The sequence below is a fragment of the Gossypium arboreum genome, chromosome 5 (assembly GCF_025698485.1).
Source record: "Gossypium arboreum isolate Shixiya-1 chromosome 5, ASM2569848v2, whole genome shotgun sequence".
NCBI classification, from domain to species: Eukaryota; Viridiplantae; Streptophyta; class Magnoliopsida; order Malvales; family Malvaceae; genus Gossypium; species Gossypium arboreum.
In genome coordinates this window covers 84328022-84347738 of record NC_069074.1, presented here as the reverse complement: position 1 = coordinate 84347738, position 19717 = coordinate 84328022, and the positions used below count along the sequence as shown (strand labels likewise).

The 19717-nt window shown below is 32.2% G+C and overlaps 2 long non-coding RNA genes across 3 annotated transcripts; both read left to right on the top strand.

The window, feature by feature from the left end:
• The first annotated feature begins 587 nt into the window (after positions 1 to 587).
• On the top strand, positions 588 to 1413 carry LOC128292826 (uncharacterized). The gene is made up of 2 exons (XR_008282763.1): positions 588 to 850; positions 1174 to 1413. It is a non-coding gene; the product is annotated as an uncharacterized LOC128292826 (long non-coding RNA).
• A 10299-nt stretch (positions 1414 to 11712) lies between these two features.
• Positions 11713 to 15128, top strand: LOC128292905 (uncharacterized). 2 transcript variants are annotated; one of them, XR_008282891.1, is made up of 4 exons: positions 11714 to 12087; positions 13709 to 13745; positions 13926 to 14033; positions 14123 to 15128. It is a non-coding gene; the product is annotated as an uncharacterized LOC128292905 (long non-coding RNA). The 2 variants fall into 2 exon arrangements; XR_008282890.1 differs by having other exon boundaries at positions 11713 to 13745.
• The last annotated feature ends 4589 nt before the right edge of the window (positions 15129 to 19717 follow it).

The window sequence follows — 19717 nt, the reverse complement described above, 5'->3', positions numbered from 1 at the left end:
AGGGTTTAAAATAAGTAATACAGTGAAAACTTAAAATATATAATAATAAAATAGTTTAAAATGATAATATAAGAAAAGACTTAAAATAAATAATAATAATAAAACAATTTTCTTTTGAAAAAGAAAAAAATTAAATTAAATAGACCAAGGACGAGATTGAAATCGAACTGAAATTCAGGGTATAAATTGTAAATAAAAAAACGCTAACAAGAAGCAAAATAAGACAGGCTCAAACAAACGAGGACCAAATGAAAAAATAGCCCAATCTTTGGACACGCATCCTGTCTCCAAGAGCTCAGCGTGTCCAGAATTAAATTGAACCACGCGAGAAATGTATGCCTAAATTTATAAAATAAAGAAAAAGGTAAATAAAAGGGCAAGATTACAGTGCACTGCAAAAGCGAAGAGACTCCGCGTGCAAATAGACCATAAGTCAAAAAGGCGCGGACCTTCTCCTAGTATGGGTCGGGTCGTGCGGGTTAGAAGCCCAAAACAACGTCGTTTTGTCCTCTAAACTGAATGATCAAAATAGCGCCATTCTATGACTTTATTTAAACCCAATTTTTTTTTAAATTTTTTTTAGTGGTTCTTAAAAAAAAACTTCAAAGAAACCCAATTCTCTCAACCCTCTTTTGGCCGGCATGGGTTCCATCGTTGATACACCCTACCGCCGCCGTGGCCGGTGGCCAATGATGCGGAAAACGGGCTTTTTAGCCTTGCTTTGAAGCACCTTTGAAGGCCAAGCCACCAAAATCCAAAGAGCCGAAAGGAGATCACTCTCTGGCCCTTTTTGGGTTTGACTTCGAAAACGGAGAATGGCCTCCTGACGTCGCAACCGCGGGAAAATCAGGTGAGCCACACCCTTTCCGTTTTTATATTTTCGTATATATATATAAAATAAGATAAAATAAACTTAATATTAAAATCAAAGAAATATTAAATGAAAATCACCTTTCTTCAATAGATTTCTATTCTTTTTGTTCGAAAGTTCTTTTATATTTTCTTTTGTTTTTGTGCGTGTGTAAAAAAAATTACAAAGGAATCATCTTGGCTTTTATAGCCGACGCTAAGATCCATTTTTGTTTGTTTTTGTTTTGTTTCTGCTGCCATTTTGTCTTTTTCCTTGTTGTTTCTCGTACTACTTGAGTGTTGGTTTTGTTTTGCTGGTGTCAGAAGCGTGGTGATGGCTTGCAGCTATGATGGCGCGCTGAGGAGGAGCGGCAGTTGAAGCTCTTAGGGGGCTAGGGTTTTTCTTCTTCTTGTTTTGGCTGAAAGTGTTTAGTTTTGTGGGCTAGGGTTTAGTTGGAGTTAATTTGGGTTTATGGTTTGGGCTTGTAAAATTGGGTTTGTTGGGCTTTGGGTTTTGAATTTTGTAAAAGAGACTGGACTGTTAAAATTTTTGGACTTTTATTATTATTATTGTGTTTGGATTTTCTGACGGGATGGGCAAATTTGGGCCCGTACAATGTTGATATGAAAAACATTATAGAACGTAAATATAAAGATTTTTGTTTCTTTACAGGCCCTTCCAAAAGATAACAAAGTCTTTACCGATTTTCTCAGCGAATATGGAGTCTTCCCGGCATTAGAAGAAGGCTTGGTTAATGATGATTTCAAACTTTTGTCTAGCTTTCGTTTAGCTTTTGGATTCTTCCAAGCTACCTTCATGTTTCTCCAATTTTTTTTTCCTGTTGGTCATGCCGAAACAACTCAAACATAAATACATGTGATGATATTTCAACCATATAAAAAAATCCCGACACACACGGGAAAGGACACGTGATATGTGTTCGATGAAGTGGTAGAGCCAAGGGTGCTTATTAATGGAAAAAAATTATTTAGGCCCTTTATAATTTATAAAATTTTTATAATTTATAAAATTTTAAATTAATAATTGTAAAATTACACCTTAATCCTAAAAAGATAAAATTTAATTTAATCCTTTAAAAAGGATAAAGATATAGACTATTAAAATGGTAAAATTGTATTCTTACTATCCTAAAATATACAATTAAATTTTGAACCCCAAAAATATTTTCTGGCTCCACCCTAGTTAAATCCATATGTGAATTAATAACACATTAGCCCAAATAAATGTGAATGAATCCATATGTTTAAAAACGATAAGGGTAAATTACACTATTAATGCCTCAATTATGTGTCATTTAGTTAAAAGAGTTACAATTTGGATACTAATGTTTTCAAAATTATTTTTTCACCCAACTATTAAATAGCTAACAATCACACTTTTTTAGTTAGTATAATGACAATTTTAATTCTTAGATTTTATACTTTCTTTCAATTTAACCCTAATTCTTTATAAAAATTATTTTAAAAACTCAATATATTATTTTAAAAATAAAAATTCTATATAAAAATTATGGTTTCTGCAACAACAAAATATTCAGCATTGCCATAAATCATGAAAATGGATTAAAAAAAAGAGATCAATTTCAATCTCTTAATATAATATTCATTTTGTGCAAAGTTTGAATGTGATTAAAAACTAATGTTCATTCAAGAAAAACTTAATATTATACTGCAGTAAAGCTCAAGATTGTTCAATATTGAGACATAAGAAAGAAAAAGATTATTCAATAGAATCCAATAACAAATTTAAAACAAAATAGGACCAAATTAGTAATACCTTCGAGTCGAGTTCCGCTCTATTGAAGAACTTCTTTCAAACTAATCTCACTAAGACTTGTGAAATTGACTTTGATGCCGTTCTTTTAGTAAAAAATACAAAATATACCATAAAATATTCTTTTGTTGATCTAAAACAGTTGCTAAGTAATAAGCAAAGTATAAGCAGAAGTGACTACAAAAGTGTGTACTTCTGCAAGCACTGTGATAAGCAAAAATAAAATAGGAAACATCAAAGTTTGTTTACGCAGCTCAATTTCCATGCATTTGTGAAGGCTTGCTCAGTGAGAAGAATCACTATATTTAAACAATTACAACTAGTGAACCTAAATGTATCACACTCCAATGATGATTCCTCACTCTTGTACCTTCGAAGACTAGATCACTCACTACTAAATTCTCCCTTAGAGAACTTAGTTTGCAAAACCACAATACAGAATTTTACAATCACGAACGCACTCTTGCAAAATAATGTTCCTCACTTGAACATATAAATGCTCTTAATTAAGAATTTGTGCATCAACCTATACAAGTCTCTTAATTACATAGAGATTTCGAGACTTGCTAACATAATGAAAATCTATCAATCCTTACTAAACAACAACTAAAATAGCTAAATACAATATAATATTAACAACCACAATAAACATTGACAGTTGGCAGCTAACTCTTCACTTTTTTGATCTGATCCAACTTCCTTTATCCATAGGACTTGATATAAGCGATCCAATCCAACCCGATCCAATCTTCTAAATAAGTTTCTCCAAGTGATATGATATTTATTGATGAGCTTGATTCATCCCACAATATCAACTTAGCCCAAAGATACGGATCAATAAATTGCCAATCTTCCAAATATAGCAAGTTGTTTTGTCATAGTAGTTGGGGTAGTGGGCAATTCCCATAATACATTGCAACAACTTCAAATATTTCAACATTTTTCAAAATTCAAACCGAAAAAACAAATCTTTTTTCTCATTCTTTTTAGATGATGAAAAATAATTTCCCTAATTTTCTCTCACTTATCTATTTTTTTAAATTTTTATCTATTTTTATTAATTTTCAAATTTATGTATTTTTAAGATTTTCTAATTTTAAAAAAACTCAATTTTTATTGAATCAAGGGCAAATTAATAGTCTAGACACGTTTGGTAGGCTTGATGTAAAAGAGGAGTGTTATGTTAAATAACACTCAACTCTAAAAATGATGGATAAAAGATCAATGCTACTACGTCAAATTGTTTGGTTGTTGAAAATTGTGATATATATATTACTTTTCTTACCATGTGTTTTTTGATACAATATTAAGGGTAGGAGATGGGGGTAAGACGGTTTTCACTTGTGCCCAACAGGTGTTCGATACAATATATTAATCTTCTTACCATGTGTTTTCTATAAGTTAAAACATAAGTGTTGTTTATTAATTCATCATCTTACCCTTAGCATCTTTTTTATATAGTCTAAAATAAAATATAAAATATAGTATTTACAAAATATTTACATTAAAATATAATAAAATAACAAAATAAAAATATTATAACAATTAATTTTATAAAATATTAAAACAATAAAATAAAATTATTATTGTTTAAAAATAATATATTATTATTACTTTTGAAAAAATAATAAAAATATTTGTATATTAATTTATATAAATAAAAATATTAAAATATATGCTTTTATAATAATATTAATATATTAATGTAAATATTAAAATGAATAATTTTAATATTAGTTTAATAAACCGAACATGAACATAAAACAGACATAGAGAATAACAAAAATAAAATAAAATATTTATATAATTTTATATTAAATATATAAAATAATAAGACATACTTTTTAAAAATAACTAGATTTTCTAAAAGGAAAAATAACTAGTTTTAACCTCTGCTTGGGGTTTCTAATTTTCTTTATAAAATTTTAGTTAGTTAATGTAAAAATTAATTGTAAATTAAATTTTATTAATTATAAAAATTAAAATTTTCTCAGATCAAGTATAAATATAAGTTAATGCGAGTTAACTTGTAGATCAATCACTTTAAATAAATTATTTAAATATAAAAAACTCCTTACATGTTTATATATATATATATATATTGAATATTCACTTGTTGAATATCAATTCCTTGAACAGATGTAACTAATATTAGGTTGTTGCCCGACGTTTGTTTGAAACAAGGATCAGTGGCTGGCAGTAGAGCTGATAGAATCTTTGCAAAATTATGTCTCCTTAACTCTCGAAGCTAATAGTTTTCTTTGTTCTGCAATATACGTTAGTCCGCATCCAATATGTTGAGATGTAAGTTGTGGAGTTTTTTTTGGAGAACTTGGCAAAGTCGGTTGTCGAACCTTGGGTTTTAGCTTGCGACTTTTATGCGATCTTGGATGGCTCAGAAAGGATCAAGGGTAGTCCATCTTCGTGAGCGGGTTGCAAACAGTTTCAGTCGTTCATTTTTTAAAGTGGGCTGCGCAATTTGGGATTTAGTGCCCACAATTTACTTGGAGTAGAGGAAATTTATCACAGCGTTTGGATAGGGCTATTTGTAATTTGGCTTGGGATTCGTTTCTGCCTAGTTCTTTGATGCGTAAATCTTCACTATTTGAAGTCGGATCATCGTTCGATTCTGCTTTCGCTTTGTCCTACGCAAAACAAAGGTAATAGGCCATTAAGATGTATAGCAAGTTCGATGTTACATGCTGAATTCAAGTCTCTTGCCAGAGATTGTTGGAAAAATGAGTAGGTGGGGTTGAACTTAGAGCGATTCCAGGAGGTGGTTTAGGTATGGATGATAACATCTTTGTGCAGAATAGGAAGCTAGTGTCAGAACTAGAGTGGGTGCAAAGAGTATTGGATTTGGGACCTTCATTGAGAATCCGAGCTTGTGAATTAGAATTGCGCCATGTAACCTTCCCAACTCAGCTTAGACGTTAGACCCGAATTTAGAAGATTACATTGGCCACTGAGATGGCCTAAACAGAGTTATTGGAGTTTTAAAATGGTCAATTTTAAAACTTTTGTTTATTTTAGAAGAAAAATTAGTTTATTTTCGGAAAGCCATATGAGTTAGTAATAACTGATTTTTTTAATGTATTTCATGTAACGGTGTCCATCTTAGTTAATTTATTATCTTTCCAAAACTTATTTTCAACTTTAATAGCGAAAAAGTTATATTAACGTAATTTTAATAAAAATCATGCTTCATACATAATTAAATAAAAATTCATATTCTAATAGCTTAAATGGTTTATATGTCATGCATGCCTAAGTAAAAATCATAAACTAAGTCTCGTGCCACAATTCAAAATAAAATATTACAGTCTTTAAATAATAATAAATTTTCAAATATAAACTTAAAAATATTTATTAAAATCAAGTTGGGCACCTCCAAATGTCGAGTCTACGTCCTAACCTTGCAGGCTATCTAAAAAGATAGGAATAAAAAGGGAGTGAGCTATGAAGCTTAATGTGATTTCCATCACAAGAAAAATTGATGCAAACCATAGACAAATCTACAGAAAATTAATTCATTAATTACATGACATTTACTTAGTCAGATAGAATATCGATAATTCAGAATACCAATCAACATAACAACTCAATGTTTGTAGCCATGTAATTGCTTATGAATGAAACGCAAGTTCGGTTTAATAGTAAAAAGGTCTTACCTTACCATTATACACCAAAATAGGAGTTCCCTAGAACTTCTCTACCTTCACACCACATTGTGGATAAACCATTGATCATTGCAGATAATTGCTAATGATAAGATATTAGTGGATGAACCATCCGTCGGTGCAGAAAAAAGCTGCTAGTACGTTGTAGATGAACCACTAGTCGTGCAAGTGACTACCGACTAGGATACATTGTTGATAAACCACTAGTCAAACAGATAAATTGTCGACTACTTCCTTGTTCAAATCATCTCACCCCATACAATGCATCAAGACACATGTTATACAATTCAATATGGTAGCAAATAGTTTGCTTTTAACAAATCAATTCAATCACAAAACTCATGCTTACTAAGCTTTTGATTTAATAGTAGCATAAGGTATGCTTAAAACGGATTGAAAACCGATATGGCAGCAATATTTATGTTCTCAACTAATCGATACGGTGGCCAAACATATACTTTTCAAAAAGAATCCAATCTAACGATATCTTAAAACATGTTATACAAATATCAACAAATACAGATTCAATCAACACAATTATACACAATTTATGCAAGTATAAATTAATAAACAAATAATTCAGTCAATTAGGGCATGTATTATAGCATTATTTATGTTATTAAGGGCTTAATTGAATAAATTAAACACTAAAAATAATTTGGGAACCAATTAAGGACTAAATTGTGCAGTTTGAAAAAAGTTTGGGTTAAAATTGTAAGGATATATTATAGGGGACACACGGTCGTATGGGTCACATGGGCGTGTGGTCTGGGCTGGGTTCGATTTTGCCCCAATTTTCTAACAAAAGAACACACATATAACTTTTGAGGTCTCGTACGATGATCCTTATGTCCAAAATTGGTCTGGGATACCTACAATGAGTCTTTCAATCGACGAAAATGTAATAATTACTATTGATGTTTAAGATTTATTGAGTTTTAACAAGATTTCAGGAAAACCCATCAAAGATTCAGAATTGATTTTAGAAAAATTATCAAGAACGATATTATACTAGATTTCTAGGGTTCTACAAAATTAAAAATAGGAATTCTTACTGATCTTGGCACGTTAGAAACAGATTTTGATGGCTTTACACTAAAACATTATGAAGAACAGATTGAACGACGTTGATTTTGTGTACAGGATTTGAATATAACATTTTCAACAAAAGATGATGAACATTTTTTATGAAAAAGAGAAGAAGTAATAAAAAAAAGATGTATTTAAAAAGGAGGGAAAAAGAAATTCTAATTAGGTTTGAAAAGATAGCCAAAATCCTAATATAACTAGGAAATGACTTAAAAGGCTAAGTTATGCAAATTTTAGGGGCTGTTTTGGCAAATAAACCTTCATGTTGAAATTTAAAACAAAAGGAAGGGAATTGGCATGGATAGAACTTAAGACTTTAAAGAGGATGGGGTAATGCTTAGCCATTGGTCTATTGCACATTTCTTAAATATTTTCTACCACATTTATTTTTTATACTAACTTAGTTTTCATCCTTAATTGCTGAAAAATAAAAAGGAAAAATGCAAAAGGTAGGTTAGTGAAACCTAAAGGGGTCATATTGTGATTTTTGAGTTAAGATTAGGAAATTATGCTATGTAATTTGTTCTAGTTAAGTGGTTAAGGGTTGTGCTTGTGTGAGGAAGGTTCTAGGTTTGAATCCTTCCGTTTCTATTTTTGTAAATTTTGTCTAAATCCCTAGTTTTTGGTATTTGGTTTAAGAAATATTTGGGTGCATCTATTAACAAGAATGAGTCTATTGGTTCAATGGTAAGGTGTTAGCTTACCTTTTGGTCTTGTGTTTAAATCCATTCATGCTTTTTTTCTCTCTTCTTTTTTTTTTCTTTTGTTAATTTGTGTATCATTCGTCCTTTGTGCTATCAGTTTTAGTCATTAAGGGTAAGGTTGCTTCATTCTCCATTTTTCTAGTCATGTATTGAAATTATTTCACTTGGCGTTTGAGGTTTCAGAGCTTTAGTAGTGTGGTATTAATATGTGTTTTGTGTACTTAATGAGTTTGATGCATTTTTAGAAGAAGAACGAGAGGTGTTGAGTGTTCCTTCGACAACTTAGATATTGTTGTTGTTTTCTTTATGGTAGGTGCTTTAATGTTATGTTAGTGAGTCAATCTTGATTTAGTGTTGCATTTTGTTACTAATTAGATACATTTGGTATATTGCTTTTAGGTTCTGGTGTGTTTTTTCGTGAATCTACATCAAAATCAGCAATCAGGCGTGCGATCTAACTCGAAAAACTCGTCGAAAATGCAAAAAAATGCAAAACAAGATCGATTGAAATGCTTCAATTCCACTAGTACTGAAAAATGATACCTTTGTTGACGAAAGCGTAACCGAAATCGAACAAGGAGTATTAAAACAGTAGCGAACGTAACACGAAATTGGTGTCAAGAGAACTGATTTTCAGAAGCAATCGTTCAATTTTGAAAATTAGAAGAAAGAAAACAAGATTGTCTAGTCAAAAGAAAGAAGAGAAAAGAAAACAAAAATAGAAAACTTGGGATGGGGAAAAAAACAAAGCGTGCAACATTTGGGGGAATTTTTCTTTCCAACACAAAATTAAAATAATAATAAAACTAAAAATAATAACTATTTTAATACTCAAAAACAAAAATTACTTCCTTAAAACACATATGAGGATTCAAACCCAAAACCCAGAGGTAAATCAACACATAACCAACTACTGAACCAACAGGCTCATTCTAACATTAAAACGCGACTACAAACTCAACTACTCAGCCTACTCACTGACCCTACTACAAACCCCAAAACTTCTAACCCCAAATTTTGGGATGTTACAGTTAAACCGCAATATATATTTGGCAGCTCAGCTGTACTATTATGAGTGGCATACCACCACGATCTGGTGTGATTTGGATGAATGGACTATTGAAGTCCTAATTGGTGTGATTAGTTGGACGGAGTTGGTATGTAGCAAATAGAGGTAAGATTTGTGTCTGCACTTGTTCTGATTTGGTATGACATATGTACTTATGAAAACATGACATTCTGGTATGATATATTTGTATATTAAATTAAGATATTCAAAACCAAAATATGTTCCAGTTATATGATATTATGATCTAAAATATATATGTTTCTGGTAATACAACATTCTGATATGTTATTGATACATTAAAGTAAAATTTTGTGATCACATTTATGTATGTGCTTGTTAAATAAAATTATAATTGTGGGTTGAGGTACACATTATGCTCCTAGCTCATTTGTATGTTTAATATGTTTCAGGTTAACTTCTAACTCAGGACCTTACGGCGTGCGGGAGCTCGGATTGGTTACCAAATAAAATATTTGTGGGTTTATGATTTAATTAATTTTGGACTGTAATATGTTTTTGGTTTTCGTTTTATTCGTCGACATTTAATATTTTTGAGCATTAAACTGCAAATCACACGAGTTAACAAGTTAGATTTTGGTTTTCAAAACTAAAACAAACTTTGAAAATATTCCGCTGCAAGGTTAAGTAATCATTTAAATATTTTTTGAAAATAAAATATATGGTTTGTAACGAATAATTTTTTTAATACTGGAAATGATCACCTCATGTTAGTACTTTCAAAACGTGCGATTTTGAATGTGAATTATGGGTTTTAAATAAGTGTTTTCGAACACAGTTTTTCTAACCATCTATCGGTGTTTTGTCAAAATTTTATGTTTTCGAAGCATGCATTGAGTTTGATTTGAACCGAAGCTTTGAACGAGTTGATGTAATCCCTTAGTATCTAGTCATAACTTCTACGCCGGGTTTTGAGTGTTACAACCCAAGCATGTTGTTCTTTTTAGACTTCAGTTGAATCCCTATCAAGCCCACCAAAATTTCTTCTTAACCAACTCATATCTATCTAGGCTCCAAAATCGTCTCTAGAACCCTTCTTAAAAGTTCCTCGCGTACGTCTCTCCAATCGACTGCTTGAACTGACACAGTCACTTCCAGCCCATCCACCGGTAACCTAAGCTATAATTTCATGTCCTCCAAAGTGATAGTACACACACTGCATGGAAGGTGAAATGTGTGCGTCTTTAGTCTCCATCTTTTCACCAACGCGTTTACGAGTGTCAGGTCCAACTTACACCCCTTACCTACAAGCGCCACGTGCAAAAACCGACGTCTCCAAAATTTGATATTCTTCCTATTGAGGTAAAAATATACAAAATATTAAATTCAAATATAATAACAAAATAGTAAAATTAAACAACATTGAAATATAATAAAAAATATTCTTACCATTTACAATCGGTCGACCAAAATGTGGTTGTCATCAAAACGAATTAGAGATTTTGTTATTGCTAATTTCAAAAACACTAAATAATTTGTAATAGAAAAATAATTTATGAAAATATTAAGATAATTTTAATAAAAAGTAAAGTTGAGAGAGAAATAATTTTTGAGTGGGAATTGAAGAGGGAATTTAGAAAAATTTGAGAGAGATTTAAGAATGTGAGAGAGAGTTGAGATTGAATTGGAAGAAAAATGAAATGTGGAGGGGTTATATAAGAAATAAAATGGGACCGTAAGGGGTGATTGGGGGGTCCAATGGCTAATTAAATAGTTGTTGGAGAAAGTAATCATTGGAGTTATCGTTGGGAGAAAACACTTCTAGCTAGAAGCTTTTTCAGTTGATTTGGAAGAAAGCACTCTCAGTTGGAAGTGTTTTTCGGGCAACACATTGAAAATGTTTCGAACTAGAAGCGCTTTTCTGTAAATTAGCTAAAAACACTTATAGCTGGGATTGTTTTTGTAAAATTGACCTACTCCTATAATTTTTACAAAGACGGCCTATTCAAGTAATTTTGCTTTTAGGCATTTTTGGATAATTTAGTCCAAATCCATAATTTTGACATTGGAATTTTTGAAAGTCTATGGTATGAGTTTGAAATTTCAAAAACTCTATTGTTATTTATAGTGAATTTTGAGGAAAAGAACTTTCTATATAATAAAAAAAATTAACAAGTATACTTATGTTTGTCTCTAAAATTTGCAAACAAATAAATAATAGAAAATACACCTTAAATGTATAAAAATGAATAAAGAAAAACCATTTTCATTTCTAATAACAAATGAAAATTAAGAACAAGAAACTGAAGAAAAGTAGATATTTTAAATGTAGTGAAAATCATCATATAAATAATTAAAACAAATCAATTATTGAAACTTGATGGAAAATATATGACACAAAGACTTTCACTTTTTTCTAAGTCGTCCTCTATCATTTCATGTCATGTGGCTGTTAATTCCCAAACAAATGCATGGGTCATTGGCAAACCAATTAGCACCAACTTGTTGCAAAGGAAGATTCGCCTTTCCTTTTCAATCCACTAAAATACAATTGAGAAAAAAAATCCTCATAATTTAGATCCAATACTGCACTAATCTCATAACACAAATCCTTTGGCTAATAAACAAAGAAAACCCAGTTGTGTTAGAGTTTATGCTTTCCAAATGGTTGAATCTTCCAGGCAGATAAACTTCCATTTCTGTCTGAAAGTTTCTCCTTATTTTAGTTCAACCTTGATTTCTATTTTGTTTCTTTTTCTTCTTCTTTTTTTTTTAAGTTCCCTTTCTTCAAGTTCCTTTCTTTTTGTATTAAGTTCTACTTACTTTTGCTCAAAAAAAAGAAAAAAAAAACCCAACCTTCAAATCCCTTTTGATTAATTTGAAGTAGTAAGAATCTTCTCAAGACTAAGTGTAGTTTGATTAATTCTGAAGTTCCCAATTGAGGTAAATCTATTTACATTTGTGTTTATAGGGTTTAGGGTTAATTTCGAGGAATGAAAATTTGAACTCACTTTGTATAAACTATGAAATTTTGATCTTATTTATTGTTAATTTCGAGGAATGGAAATTTTAACATTTCTAAAAACAAATGAAAATTAAGAAAAAATATATCATACAAATAATTGAAACACCTCTTCAAATAATTACCAAATCCACTAAAGCAATCACCAAAACTTCAAGGAAAATGTGAGAGCATAGATTTGTTCTTTTGTACCATATAATCCTAATAACTCTCATTCTAAATTGATGGATTAACTTTAAATCATTTTATTATATTTTTAAATCAACGAGGTTATATCAATTAAGTTTTTCTTACTAAAATTATTAATTTAATGGTAAATTTTTTTCCAATTTCTCTCAAATTTGAATTTGAGTAAATTAGTCTCATTAGAAAAAATTGGAGTAACTTAATCCCTTTACAATTTTGAATTTGAACAAATTAGTCTATCTCAAAAAAGAAATTGGAGCAACTTAATCATTATCAATTTTGAAAGTGAGTAACTAAGGACAATTAATCTCACTGTTAATATTTTTCATCAATTATGCATAATTTTGATTGGTATAATAACAAATTTAGCAATTGGTGTTTACATATTTTGTTAGTTTGGTCTTGATTGTAAAAAGACCAACAAATTCAGTCTCAACATTTACACATTTACAAATATAGGGGTTAAATTTGTTAAATCATAATTAAATTGATAGAATGCTTTAGTTCCTCACTTTCTAAATTGATTCAATTTTTAAGAGAGACCAATTTGCTCGATATCAAAATTGATAGGGACTAGAGAGGTCATCTTACCCAGTTTAATCATTAAATGATATGTTACATCTAATATGACATAATTTAAAATGAAAATTAAAAGAATGAATTTTGTAAAAGTAGATGTTTTAAAACCTTAGTTTTCAAGTTTTGAAATTTTTACAGAAGCATTATCATTCATTTTTTTAAAAGTTTAGTTTTACTTAATTTTTTAATGTTAAAAGTTAAATAACGTTTAACTACATAAGATCTAATGCGTCATTTAAAGATTGAAATAACAAAAATGACCTGAATGATATAATATCGATAATTTAGATCCCAACTTTAACAATGCCTTGTTAAAAGTTAAGTAACAAGCCTTGTTGGTCTTTTTTGCAAACCAATCAGTACCAACTTCAACAATTTAGATCCCAATATTGCAGTAATTTCAGAACACGAATCCTTCGGCTACAAGAAAACTCAGTTTTTAGTGGCGGAGCATTGTAGAAATTCAGGGGTCATACTGAAATAGTAAAATTTTCCGAGCAGTTGAATTTTCCAGGCAGATAAACTTCAATTTCTACTTGTTTATTTTTCCCCCTTTCTTCGAGTTCCTTTCTTTTTGTATTCAGTTTTACTTACTTTTGCTATATAAAAAAAAAACCAACCTTCAAATCCCTTATGATTGTTTTGAAGTAAGAATCTTCTGAGCACTAAGTGTATTTTGATTTTAAAAGTTCCCAAGTGAGGTAAATCTATTTATATATGCTTCATTTCTGTTTTTTATATATAAATTGTTCTCATCTTTTTATATTTTTGTTCAAGCAAGTAAGAGCTAAAAGACTGTTTGGATTTTGAAATGGTAAGTGGATATGTTTATTATATTTTCCAGCATTATATGTATAATATTATTAGTTTGAGGGTACAAATATTTTGATTTATTATTTTTATAAGTAATTAACTGTCTTTTTAGTTATAATTATATGACATTACACTCCTATATGATTTTATTTGTTTATTAAATTTCTCATTGTGTTTTCAGCTGGACTGAGTTGAAAAACAGCACATTTTGTGTTGTGCTTTCAGTTAGAATGAGTTGAAAGAACAGCCCATTGATTCTCATAGTTTGAGTTGTCTTTCACCTTCCTTGGTATGTATAAGAAGTAGTATCTTAATCTTCAAAATACTTTTTGATTCTTTAATTTTTTTTTAATGGTAATTACTTGTGATTCACTGCAGTGTTTGAACTTGGAACATCATCATATTCTTCAATTTGAGCTTGTCAAGCATGGGTTGCGAATTTTGTGGGGCTGCTCTTCCTAACATCTTTGCAACACTAGTTGTGGATTGTGTGGTGAAGCCGCTAGTACGTTAATTTGATTATGTCCGTCACTTTCATGACAATGTTGAAAAGCTCCGAGAGAAAAAGCATGAACTTGCAGATGCACGAGCTCGTCTACTACATAAGATTGAGGATGCTAAAAGCCAGCTTCTACAAATTGAAAATGATGTACAAAACTTGCAATCAAGGGCAGATGAAACACTGTCGAATATGGGAACTCTGGAAGAGGAAATCCAACTGAATAAGAGGTGTCTCAATTGGTGTCCTAATTGTAGTTGGAGATATCAATTAAGCAAGAAAGCAATAAAGAAAATCCAGGATATCTCTGAGCTTTTGAACAAATTTGGTCAACTTGGACCAGTCAGTTACCGTGCTTCTCTGCCCTTCCCACTGTAGGCTTCCTGTGTTCTAAGGAATTTGTGGTTTCGAAATCTTCGAAGGTTGCTTTCGATCAAATCATTGAAGCCTTAAAAGATGAGAATATCGACATGATTGGGTTGTGGGGGATGGGAAGGTGTTGAAGCTGATCTCCATGCAGCTGGTATGAAGAATGTGTAGCTGGAATTTGGCCATGCAAGCTCGTGACAAGCATGCAGCAACTTTGGTTTCTTGTTGCTGTTGGACTTGAACTAATGTTTTGTTATTTTGTAATCTAGTTTGTATCTTCAACTTAGTTGGTAATTTTTTGATGTAATCCATTGATTGATTGATTGATTGAAATTTCAGCAATACAACTTGGACGATAAACTTAGCTATTTTCAATGTAATAGAGTGGGGTTAGGTATGTAATTTGGTAGTCTTTTTGACTTGTACACTTCATCTTTAGTTTTTCATATGTAATGGCAATATGCTGATGATGTATTATGTAATTACACATCTTTTTCATCAAGTTTTCTCAACTAATTCCATTGCTTCTTCTTATGTTTTCTTTCTTTTCTTTTTTTTTTGCTCGAATTCTTCTTGCTTGGTTAGCAAGAATCTTGACTTGCTGCTAAAGCTATAGCTGGACCAGTTGCTTGCACGCTCATTGACACCAACAATTGGTATCTAGAGCCTTTGTCTTAGAAGACCTGTGGTGTGTAAACCATAACTCAAATGGCTTCCTCAAGTTTTTCTCCTGCAGCTCCACCAGTCTTTAGTGGTGAAGGCTTCCATATTTGGCTGGCCAAGATGAAAACATACCTTCAGGCGTTTGATCTATGGGAAGTGGTGAAATCAGATGCTGAGCCTACTCCACTGAGGGCCAATCTCACTGTGGCTCAGATGAGGCAACATGTAGATGAGAGGACCAAGAGGCACAAGGCCATGTCCTGTATTCAGAACTCTGTTTTTGATGTGATCTTCACCAGGATCATGACATGTGAGACCCCGAAGCAGGCTTGGGACAAGTTGAAGGAGGAATTCCAAGGCACTGAGAGGACTAGGCAGCAGCGGCTTCTAAATTTGAGAAGGGATTTCGAGAATTTGAAAATGAAAGAAGAGGAAACTGTCAACTAATACTCTGACAGGATAATGGCTGTTGTAAACAGTATAAGGCTCCTTGGTGAGCAGTTTGATGAAGTAAGGATAGTTGAGAAGGTTCTCTCTACTTTACCAGAGAGATATGAAGCAAAGATATCCTCCTTAGAGGACTCGAGGGACTTGACAAGGATCTCCTTGACTGAGCTTATCAATGCTCTCTATGCTCAAGAGCAAAGAAAAGCCAGTAGGATAGAAGAGCATCAGGAGGGTGCATTTCAGGCCAAAGTCAAGCCTAACTCGAGTAATGCTGCCTACAAAGGCAAGAAGAATTGGAGGGATAGGTCCAAAACAGATGCTCCAAGAAAATGGGATAGACCGTGCAGGCATTGCAAGAAGCCTGGTCATCTAGAGGCAAAATGCTGGTTCAAGCCAGATGCCATATGTCAACATTGCAAGAAAAGAGGCCATGTTGAAAAGGTGTGCAAAGAAAAAGATAGACCTGGTCAGAATCAACCACAACACAAGGCTGCTGAGGCTCGTGTAGCTGAACAAGGCAGTGATAGTGAAGAACAAGTGTTTGCAGTCTCATGCTTAGCTAAAAAATGGAAGGTTACAAAAGGGTGGCTCCTTGACAGTGGCTGCACCAACCACATGTCACCAGATGCATCAATCTTCAAATCTTTAGACAGAAGCTGTAAGACTAGAGTAAAAATTGGAAATGAACAATGTATTCAGGCAGAGGGCAAAGGTAATGTGATGATATGCACTCCATCAGGTAACAAACTCATCTCAGATGTATTGCTTGTACCTGAAATCGATAGAAATTTGTTGAGCATAGCTCAACTACTTGAGAGAAGATATACAGTGCTCTTTAAAGGAAATAAGTGCCAGATTAGTGACCAAAAAGGGTCCATACTCATGACAGTAGCCATGACTGACAAGATTTTTGTTGTGGACTGGAACAAGGGGCTAGATAGCGTCTATGCTGCTTCCATAAAAGAATCCAAGCTTTGGCATCAAAGGCTTGGTTATGCCAACTTTAAATCAATGGCTCGAATGATCAGCAAGGATATGGCTGAAAATTTCATCAAATCAGTCCAAAATGAAGATGTTTGTGAAGTTTGTCAGTTGGGAAAGCAAGCCAGGCTTCCATTTCCTACAAGAACAGCTTGGAGAGCCTCAGAGAAGCTTCAATTAGTGCACACTAATGTGTGTGGCCCCATGAAGATCGAGTCACTCAATGGCAATAGGTACTTCATTCTTTTCATTGATGATAGTACCAGATACTGCTGGATTTACTTCTTAAAGAATAAGTCTGAAGTAGTTCAAGCCTTCCTGAAGTTCAAAACAGCAGCTGAGACAGAGACTGGCTGTACATTAAGGTCAATAAGATCAGGCAATGGGACTGAATATACTTCAGCTCAGTTCCAAGACATTTGTGCAAGAGCTGGCATCAAACATCAACTAACAAATGTGTACACACCTCAACAAAATGGGGTAAGTGAAAGAAAAAATAGAAGCCTGCTAGATATGGCCAAATGCATGATATTTGAGAAGAATTTGCCCAAAAACTTATGGGCTAAGGCAGTTAACACTGTTGTTTATGTTCAAAATAGACTTCCAACCAAAGCCTTAGAGCAAAATACTCCATTTGAGGCCTGGTTTGGATTCAAGCCATCACTGGCTCACTTAAGAATCTTTGGTTGTTTATGTTTTTCACAAATACCAGCTGTTAAAATAAGTAAGTTAGACAAAAGAGCACAAGCAAGCATCTTGGTAGGTTATAACTCAGAGAAAAAGGGCTATAGGATTTTGGATCCTTCAACGAACAAGGTTTTTGCAAGTAGAGATGTTGTGTTCAATGAAAGAGCAAGCTGGAATTGGGACAAGAATGAACCTGAGGCTGTCTCTGAAGATCTTGTGTTTGATCAGACTGAGCCAGAACAAAATGATCCAGATATGGATTTTGATGATGTACCAATCAGAGGTACCCGATCTTTGGCTGAAATCTATGAGAGGGCACATGTAGCCTTAGTAGAGCCAACCTGTTTTGAAGAGGCTGCAATGCATGAATGCTAGAAACAGGCAATGGCAAATGAAATTGCCATGATCAAGAAGAACCAAACTTGGGAGCTGGTTGAGAAGCCTGCTAACAGGAAAATTATTGGAGTGAGATGGGTTTACAAGGCAAAGCAGAATGCTGATGGAAGTTTGAATAAACTGAAGGCTAGTGTAACACCCCTAGCCCAAGTCCGATCGCCGGTTTAGGCTATGAGGTATTACCAAGCTAAACATTTAATTTCAGGCACATAATCTATCAACAAAAGCATAAATCAAACTGAATACATACAGATTTAAAAGTTATAAATGCCAATTTCATATGGCCAAAATATTTACAATACAAAACATAACTATCACCGGCCTAACCTATACATATTTATTTACAATGAATTCAATTCACATAACATTTCAAAATTTTGGTTCATTTACTCATTGAATGGTGATATGCCATGCACCAACTATATAACTTTTTGCTATAAGCTTGAAGCATAATTTATTCGTCATACAGCTATTTTCAAAAGAATCAATTAAGCATAGTACAGTTATTATTCACATATCAAGACATTATCAAGATGTACTAAATGTGACTATCTGAACTTACCTCGGTATATTGGGACGGTTGTGGATTGACTACTCTATAGCTTTCTCTTTTCCCTTATCCAACTTTGATCCCCCTTGCTTTTGAGCTTAATAAATACAAATAGAGGTGTTTAATATTTTGACCAATTCTGTTTACTTATTATTCACATTCGGCAATCACATATCAAACTCATTATGTATTATATTTTGTAAATATGCCATAGTTCAATTTTATATATATATCCATGACCGAAAATGGCAAGAATTTATCAGGCCATGAAAGTCACTTATAACTCAAACTCAAAATGACCATATGACATTAATAAACGATTATTCAACTTATACCAATTTCACATTCACAAGCCAAACTCACATAGCCTATCTTTTTCTTTTTTTATACACTAGTTTAACTACTACAATATTACCAAATAAATCACATATATGCAGCACTATACAATTCACATATACATCGACTATCAAAATTTTCACTCCTTAGCTAATGCCGAAACATTTGTTTAAAGAGGACCTAGCCGAACACCCTACTTAGTAAAAAGAATCATACAAAACACTAATAGCCAACTCAAATTCATCTTTAATAACTCTTCTTTAATCAAGCACATATTCGGCAAGAACATTGGTAATTTAGCAAATTTTAATTTAACACCTAATTCTTTATAACACATTTTAAGCACCCCTTTTTACTCCATCAATTTTAAGCATATACATTACTCAAACATAACCAAATTCACATTCGGTCATAGCACATAACAAGATAGCCGATTCTTTTCCCTTAGCATCTAATGCTCCCATATGATCATTTGTATAGTTCAAACACTCATCTACCATTATTCATCTAAATTTACATGAAACAACAATCATAACCCTTATTAACTACTATGGCTGAAAGCTCTAATCATTCCCAAAATCAAAAATTCAACATGGGTTACAAAAAGAACTTGGTATCTAACTCAAGATTAACCAAAATTTCAAGAATTAACATAAACTTCTCACCTTAATGTAGACCTAAGATGACCGAATGGCTTTTCTCCCCTCTTCCTCTTTACATTCGGCCAAGAAGAACAAAGATGAAGCTTTGTTTTCATCACCCATTTTCCTTATTATTATTATTATTATTATTATTATTATTATTATTATTATTATTCCTTTATTTTATATAAAGTATAAAACCATTTAACTAAAAATTAATACATATTTTAATATAAAATCATCATCATGGCTGGCCACTATTAACAAAAAAGGGTATTTGACATGCAAGTCCAAGTTTTTATAACATGCATTAATGGACCACTTTTAAAATTACCTATCACATTTCACAATTGTCTCACATAAGTCCTATTAAATAAATTCACATTCAAATGAATAAATTAAAG